This window comes from Myotis davidii, unplaced genomic scaffold, assembly GCF_000327345.1.
Source record: "Myotis davidii unplaced genomic scaffold, ASM32734v1 scaffold461, whole genome shotgun sequence".
NCBI lineage: Eukaryota > Metazoa > Chordata > Mammalia > Chiroptera > Vespertilionidae > Myotis > Myotis davidii.
In genome coordinates, this window is record NW_006295825.1 from 3,397,239 (window position 1) to 3,405,023 (window position 7,785).

Below are 7,785 nucleotides of genomic sequence, written 5' to 3' on the forward strand. Positions count from 1 at the left end.
CTGCCAGTAAATAACTTGCTCTCAGACCCCAGGCAAGTGGCTTCCCCTCCCCTTCTTCAGTTTCTCTATCTGTATTCCAAGGATGGGCACTTGCTTTGACTACAGGGCTATAGGGAGGACCATTAGCCACAACGAGATGCCACACGTTAAAAGATGCCAGTCCGATAAAATATTGTTCTAAACGACAGACTGCTGCAGGGACAAAAGAGAGTCCCGCGGATTCCCCTCCCACCTGGGTCTGCTTTTCTGTGGCCATGAAGTAAGAGGAATCACCCTGCCATCTGGGCTGCAGCGTCAAGCCCAGACAGCTCTAGAAAGGGTTGAGAAACCAGAAGTCTGTCACACAACCTCACAGGGCAGGTCCATAGAGATGCTATCGCTGATGCTATGCTATACAGAGATGCTATGCTATGCTATCTGTGGCTGTAAAACATGCAACATGTTTCAGAATCTTTAGCAAGGGTTGGAGAATGTTCACCTGTGTCGGTAGGTCTTTTATAGTTTCTGTTTCTCATTGTCTGTGCGTACATCTCTGTTTCTCCCTATATTTATCCCATTTCATTTATTTTTTAAAATTACTTTGCCTTTTCCTTCCCATTTGTTTTGGTATTTCACCCTTAAAGTGGTCATAACTCAAAAACAAGGTTAAAAACAATAATTATTCAAGGTTCATTGTTATTACCTGTGTTTATTGAGTGTGTGGGGTTTTTGTTGTTTGTTTGTTTTGTTAATCCTCACCCAAGGATATTTTTTCCATTAATTTTTAGAGAGAGTGGAAGGGAGGAAGGAGTTGGGGTGGGGGGGAAGGGAGCGAAGAGAGAGGAACATGGATGTGAGAGAGACACATAGATTAGTTGCCACCTGCATGTACCCTTGGGGTCAGGGATCCAAAACTACAACCCAGGTACGTGGCCTTGACTAGGAATCGAACCTGTGACCCTTTGGTGCTCTAACCACTGAACACACTGGCCAGGACATCTATTGAGTCTTAAATACCCTGTTCTGGTTTTTAAATCGGATGGATAGAATATTTTATGAATGGTGAAACCATTAAGCGAGAAAGCTTATTTTTCACCAACATACCAGAACATTTTTTACAACAGATTGTTTGAAACTGATTACAGAGGATTCTTTTCAGATCCTTAATGAGCAAAACCTTCCTTTCAGGGAAGATTTTTAGAAACAGCCAAAAATGAGTTGGATTTGCCTCTGAACCTTAAACAACTCTGTCCTTAGCACCATTTAAACCAGTGGTTCTCAACCGTCTGGCCCTTTAAATATAGTTCCTCATGTTGTGACCCAACCATAAAATTATTTTCGTTGCTACTTCATAACTGTAATGTTGCTACTGTTATGAATCATAATGTAAATATCTGATATGCAGGATGGTCTTAGGTGACCCCTGTGAAAGGGTTGTTCGACCCTCAAAGGGGTTGCGACCCACAGGTTGAGAACTGCTGAAACAGGCCTGTATCCCCTCTTCCCTGCCTCGGGCAAGCTCTCTGGCCCCTCTCCCCAATACCCTCCATGCCTGCTAAGTTATGGGTCTGGGAGGCACTGCCTGTAGACCTGAGTGAAACGGGCACTTGTCCTGGGCCTTACACTTTACAAGGCCTGCTCTGGCCTCCTCCCGCCCTCCTGCCCCTCCGTGGAGTGAGGAGTTCATGGGGCCAAGTGGCTGTGTACGGGGAGCCGCCCCCCACACCACACACACACACACACACACACTTGACCATCCCTAAGGTACTAGGAACTCCCGAATTCCCTGCCCAAGGGTCTCCAAGTGTAATTTCAGGGCCTGCACAACCTCTTTTTCAGGCTGTACTGCTGTTGTGGTCACCCTTGGCAGAGAGGAGGGCTTTTAGATGGTGCAGGTGGGGAAGGGATCATGAAAGGCCTCTCGGAAGAGGCGACATTGAGCAGAGGCCTCAAGGAAGTGAGGAAGCATGTGGGTGGGAGCTGGGGAGAGGAGCCCTGCTGGGCAAGGTCCTGAGGGCAAGGGCAGGCTGAGTGGAATGAGCAGGGAAGGTGGGGCCAATGGGGGTGGGCAGCGGTGGGGGGAGGCAGCCAGAGCTCGGATCACGTAGGGCCTCCTTGGCTGTTGTGAGGACTTCGGATTTTATTCCTGGTGATGGGGTATTGTTGGAGGGTTTCCCACGGGGCAATGGTATAATATGGCACACACAGGAGAGGGGACACTGGGACTTCTGTGTAGAGAATGGACTGAGGGAGGCCAGGTTGAAGCCCGGAGCCTCCTGCGAACCTCCAGGCCAGAGTGCTGGTGGAGTGAACTCGGTCAGATGCTCTCATCTGGGAGTTCATGCACTTAGAGGGGCAGAGGGGCAGAATATATATAAATATATCCCCTCAGGGAGGCAGACAGAGTGTTTATATTCACCGCTGCTCTGGAATGATAGTTATCAGACTCGCCACTAGATCCGTTCACCTGTTGTGGTAATATTGAAGCAATCTATTAATATGTTTGTTATTTAAAATATTTTGGTATCTATATTTCAAAATGATTAGTTTCTTTTGCAAGCCTCACTATTGTAGTTTATGTCTTTAAAAACAGTCCGATGAAGGGATCCCTAGGTTCCTGGTGAAACAGCTGCCAGGACTGGGTGGAGATAGTGCCTGTGGGGACACCCGCGCGGGTTCTGGGTGTATTTTGCAGGCAGAGCTGGCAGAACTAGCTGATGGGTTAGGTTGGAGTGGGAAGCAAGAGGACTCAGGGGTCTTTGGCCTGAGCAGGTGGATGAAAACTGAGTGTTGCCACAGAGAAGAGGCAGATGAGGGGAAGAGCAGGTTAGGGGGTGGGGCAGGAAATGGAAAGCTCCGTTTGGGGCATGTTGATTAGCGGACCTCCAAGAGCAGAGGGCATGTGGACCGTCGTATACAGGAAAGTAGAGCTCAGGGCAGAGACTGGGGCTGGAGATTCAAATTTGGGAGGCATTAGGCTGTAGACTGTGTTGAAAGTTATAGGACTGAATGGGGTAAATGTCACTGCACTCATCTTCTAGACAAGGAAACGGAGGCTAAGATCAATGAGGTGTGGTACCTGCTATGGGCAGTCTGTTCTTTACCGTGGTCCTCCTCTACTCAGCAGCCCGGCCTGCTCAGCGGGCTGAAAGTCACCTGTGTGGCAGATCAAGCCCCTCACGTAAGGACACGTCAAGGGAGAGTGACAGGAGCAGGCTGGTACCAGAACAATGAAATACATGGAGTCACCTTCCACCTTGACAAGTGGGACATCTTCTCCTAGTTCAGACCTTTGCGGGCCTGTGGAGCCCGGTCCCTTTCCAGGCACCGACTGCTCCAGCCACAGTGTCTTTCAGGCCAAGATTACTTCAAAAAGGTGGTAATTTACCAGCCCAGCCAGAGGCATTCTCATATACGATTGCTCACATTGAGCTAAACCTCAAACACTATTTACCAGAAACACAAGGGCGGTTAGTAAGTTTGTTTTCAGACACGAGGGAACGCACAGAGCAGTCGTGATCAACGTGACTGCGGGGAGGCCTCGGTTTCCTTATCTGTTATCGAAAAGGGTTAAGGAGGTGTTGTGAACATGCCCGAGGCTCTACAATGGGGTTTCACTTTTCTCTCAACTTGCTTCCCTGTGTGTGGATTCTGGGAACATTGGAGAGGGGTGGAGAGTCAGGTGAGGTCACCAGGGTTTCTGTTCTGGCTGGCTGCTCCCATCAGGGGTAAATCTTTCTATATTGGGGGTTGTGCGGGGGCGGGTGTGGGGGCGGTATGTCTCCATCCTTTTTAAGCTCCTGAATAAGAAGGGAAATTTTCAGAAGTGCCTGGAGAGATGAAGTTCATGAGTATAGAACACTCTGAACATAACGCTAAAAGCCCAGAAGAATCCTGTACAGTATTTGAATCACCTGAAGGTGTTTCTCAGCGTTTTGTATCACAGACCGCGGTAGCACAGGGGTAAGTGTGGTGTGGTGGAAGGAACCCAGCCGCAATCTCCGTGCTGCCACTTCCTAGCTGTGTGACCCAGGGGCAAGATTCTGATGGGAGTCACTGCTGGCTGCCTGCAAAGTGCCAGGTGCTTCACAGAAAAGAGCTCGTCCCGCCTGAAAACCACTCCCATTTTGCACATGAGGAGACAGTGCCTCCAGTTCAGTGCAGGTCCCAGCTAGTGGGCGTCCAGGCTTCAGACACAGGTCATTGGGTTGACCCCAGTTCTGCTCAGTAAGGCTGGGAGGCCTGGGGCGGGAAATATACGTGAAGTACCTGGACATAATTGTTGCTCAGTGAACACCAGCACTCTCTCTCTCTCTCTCTCTCTCTCTCTCTCTAACACAAATACAGGCTCACAATTTCAGAGAAGATTCTTTCCATTCTCTTTTTGGTTAATACTCACACCAGGATATTTTTCCCATTGGTTTTTAGAGAGTGGAAGGGAGGGAGTGATCGGGGCTGGGGATCAAACCTGCATTCCAGGCATAGGCCATTGACTGGTAATCAAACCCTCAACACTTTGGTGCATGGGCCGATGCTCTAACCACCGACCCATACCGGCCAGGGTGCTGAGCATTCTTCATCACCCCCTTCCTTTCTTCCTTCCATCATGTAATTTTTACCAGCGTAAGGAGTAACATTCCCGGCCCAGGAACCTGCTTGGTCACCAGGAAGCTTTGTGGGAGCCTCTGCAGCCTTCCCCTCAGCAGGGCTGGGCTCTGCGCCTGATGTCCAGGTCTGTGGAAGGAGTGCTTTTGCAGATCTTAGGATCAGCTTGCTATCTGCTGAGCACATGCTATGGGCCAACCATGGCAGCCAGCACTCTGAGGGTATTTTCTCACTTCATCTTCAGAAGAGACCCGTGAGGTAGGTGCAGTGATATATCTCTATTTCAGAGATGAGGAAACTGAGCTCCAGAGAGGGCCAGTTCCTAAGGCCACGTAACTCACCAGTGGCAGCTAGAATTAGAGATCAGGTTTGCCCGACTCCTAAATTCTTCATGCCCCTTACGAAATAGACATTTCTTTGGGCAAACTGGGGTTTGCCCATCTCCTCCCAGCTGCCTCCTTTGTCCTCCCCACAACCCAGTAAAACAAAAACAAACCAATATAGATTATCTGTAAAATGAAGATTTCTAGGCGCTTGTGAAGCCCAGGGCTGTAAGTAACCAGCCATTGTCAAAGGGAAAGCTCTATGTGTTATGTGACAAAGGCCACGTGGACGGTCCACACCCCCGGACTTAGTAATTGTACCCCTGCGCTTCTGCTAAGGTTATATTTAACATAAACAAAAGCCTCCCTGAGTATGCTGATCATAAAGTTATTTTCATATCTAAAATTTAGAAGCAACATAAATGTCCAAATAAGGAACTGGTTGTGAACCATATGCATGCATCTGCACGCCCGATCATTACACAGCCATCAAAGTGGTGATTTTTAGACCATTTAGAAATGGACAGATGTTTATGGACACATCACATATGATCAAGTGGAAAAAGTAGAGTATGAAATACATATGCACCTGAGCCCAGTGTGTGTGTGTGTGGGCATGGTCTGGAAAGGAATTAATGAAAATGAAACTAGTGGTGTTGGGTTGGTGGGATCGTAGGTGCTTGTAGATTTTTAAAACAGTTTCTGCTCCTGTCAAAAAATAGTTCAAACAATAAAGAAGGGGTGAAATCACAAGTATTTTTACTTTTCAGTGGCAGTTCCTATTTTCTCGTGCCCTTTTCATGGAAGAATTTTTAAATTTAAAAAACTCCTCAATGCCACTTTTAGTTATAAACACAGCAAAAAAGTTATTTCACACACCCTCCCCGCCTGCCAATAGCCAGTACCTGTTTCTTTCGGATCATCTAATTCTTTTAATAAGATTTTACTTTGTTTATTACCATTTTTTAAAATTTGAAATATTTCAGACATACAAAAAATTTAGAATGGACTGTAATGGTCACATGCATACGTACTACCCAGTATAAAAAACAAACTTGTATTTAAAATACAGTCTTATTTTAAAGCCACTGTATATACCCCCCAATCCCATCCCTTCCTCCCTTCCTGTTCATGGTCACGACTCTCCTGAATTTGCTGTTCATCATGTATTTCTACTTTTGCTATGTATATATAACTCTCAAAAATATCTGCTCTTGCCTTGCCTGTTTTAAGTTTCTCTATAATTTACATTATACTATATGTCTCCTTTCCAACTTGCTTGTTTCAACTAATATTATTTTTGTGAGATTTATCCACACTGATACAATAGTTTTTGCAGCTGCTTAAAATTGCTTTGTATGAAAGTAGCAATCCTTTTGGTGTCCCACCTGCCTATATCCTCAGCGCTCACTGTTTCCCTGCACGCAGGCCTGGGTCCCCACATCACTGCCTGAAGGCTTTCGTGGGCTGCTGGTGCCTGCTTTGCTCTGGATTCAACAGCCCCCAGGAGCAGGCCGCACCCAATCCCTCAGGGGAGTTGATGGATGGATTCCCCACTCCCTTGCTCCTCAGTGGGATGACTCAGAGTGAGGCACTTGTTCTACACTGTTTCGTAGAATTCCAGATGGGACGAAGCTCCAGGTAGTTGCCCACAGTAATACCTTGCTTGATAATCATCTCTAGAAATAGATCCCGAACCAGAGCTTGGGGCACAAGGTAAAGTTTACTAGGAATCAACACCTGCAAAAGGCAAGGGGAGAGAGCAGGATTGGGCAGAGGGAGAAGTAGGACTGTGATGCAGGACTGACGAAGCTCTGGCCACCTACTGAGCGCTAGGGAGCCAGTAATGGCCTCAGAGGTGGACCAAAACGGATAGGTCTTTATACCCCTACTTTGGTCAGGCCCTGGCCACAGGCTGCCCCAGGGAGGGCATGATCTCAGATGTAGCTGCTCCTGATAACTGAGGTAGACCCTGAAGGAAATGACAACTGGAGGCTGACTTATGACCTCAATCCAACAGCTGGGCAGCAATGCCTTCCTGAAAGGGGGCTCTGGGAAATATGTTGGGGTGAAAGAAATTTTCCTCTATAGGTTCTTTCAATTGGTCCAATAATTAAATTACATGAGACAGATTAACAAGAGAAAACAATCCATTTAATTACATACATATGTATGGGAACCACACATACATAAGCAGTTCAGACGCAAAAAGATAGAATCCTATATAATAAAGAGCTAGTATGTTAATTAGACTGACTAGCAGAATGACTGTCTGGATGACCTTCCGGATGAAGCCAGGGCTGTGAGAGTGGCCAGGGCTTTGAGGGCCGAGCTCCTTGCATGAATTTCATGCATTGGGCCTCTAGTTATATATATAAAGGAATAAGGGAATGCCCGGGGCCTCAGAGGGCCAGAAGATAATTTGCAGGGTGATAAGAAGAGTGATGTGCAGTAATTAAAACTTTGCCCTGTCCTCTACATAGGCCATAAAAGCTTATCTATGGCAATAACTCTTATTTGGGCAAGGTCCAAATTTAAATTCTTTCAGAAATAGGGAAAAGTTTCTCCTGAGCCTGAAGAAGGGTCTTGGGTTGCCTTCAGCTCAAAAAAACCCACATGCCAAAGTAGCACATCTTGAGAAGGCCTGTTAGGCAGCCCTTCACAGCACATCCATGTCTCCACAAGAACACACCTTTTTTTTTAAATTAAATATATTTTATTGATTTTTTAGAGAGGAAGAGAGAGAGATAGAGAGTTAGAAACATCGATGAGAGAGAAACATCGATCAGCTGCCTCCTGCACATCTCCTACTGGGGATGTGCCTGCAACCCAGGTACATGCCCTTGACCGGAATTGAACCTGGGACCTTTCAGTCCGC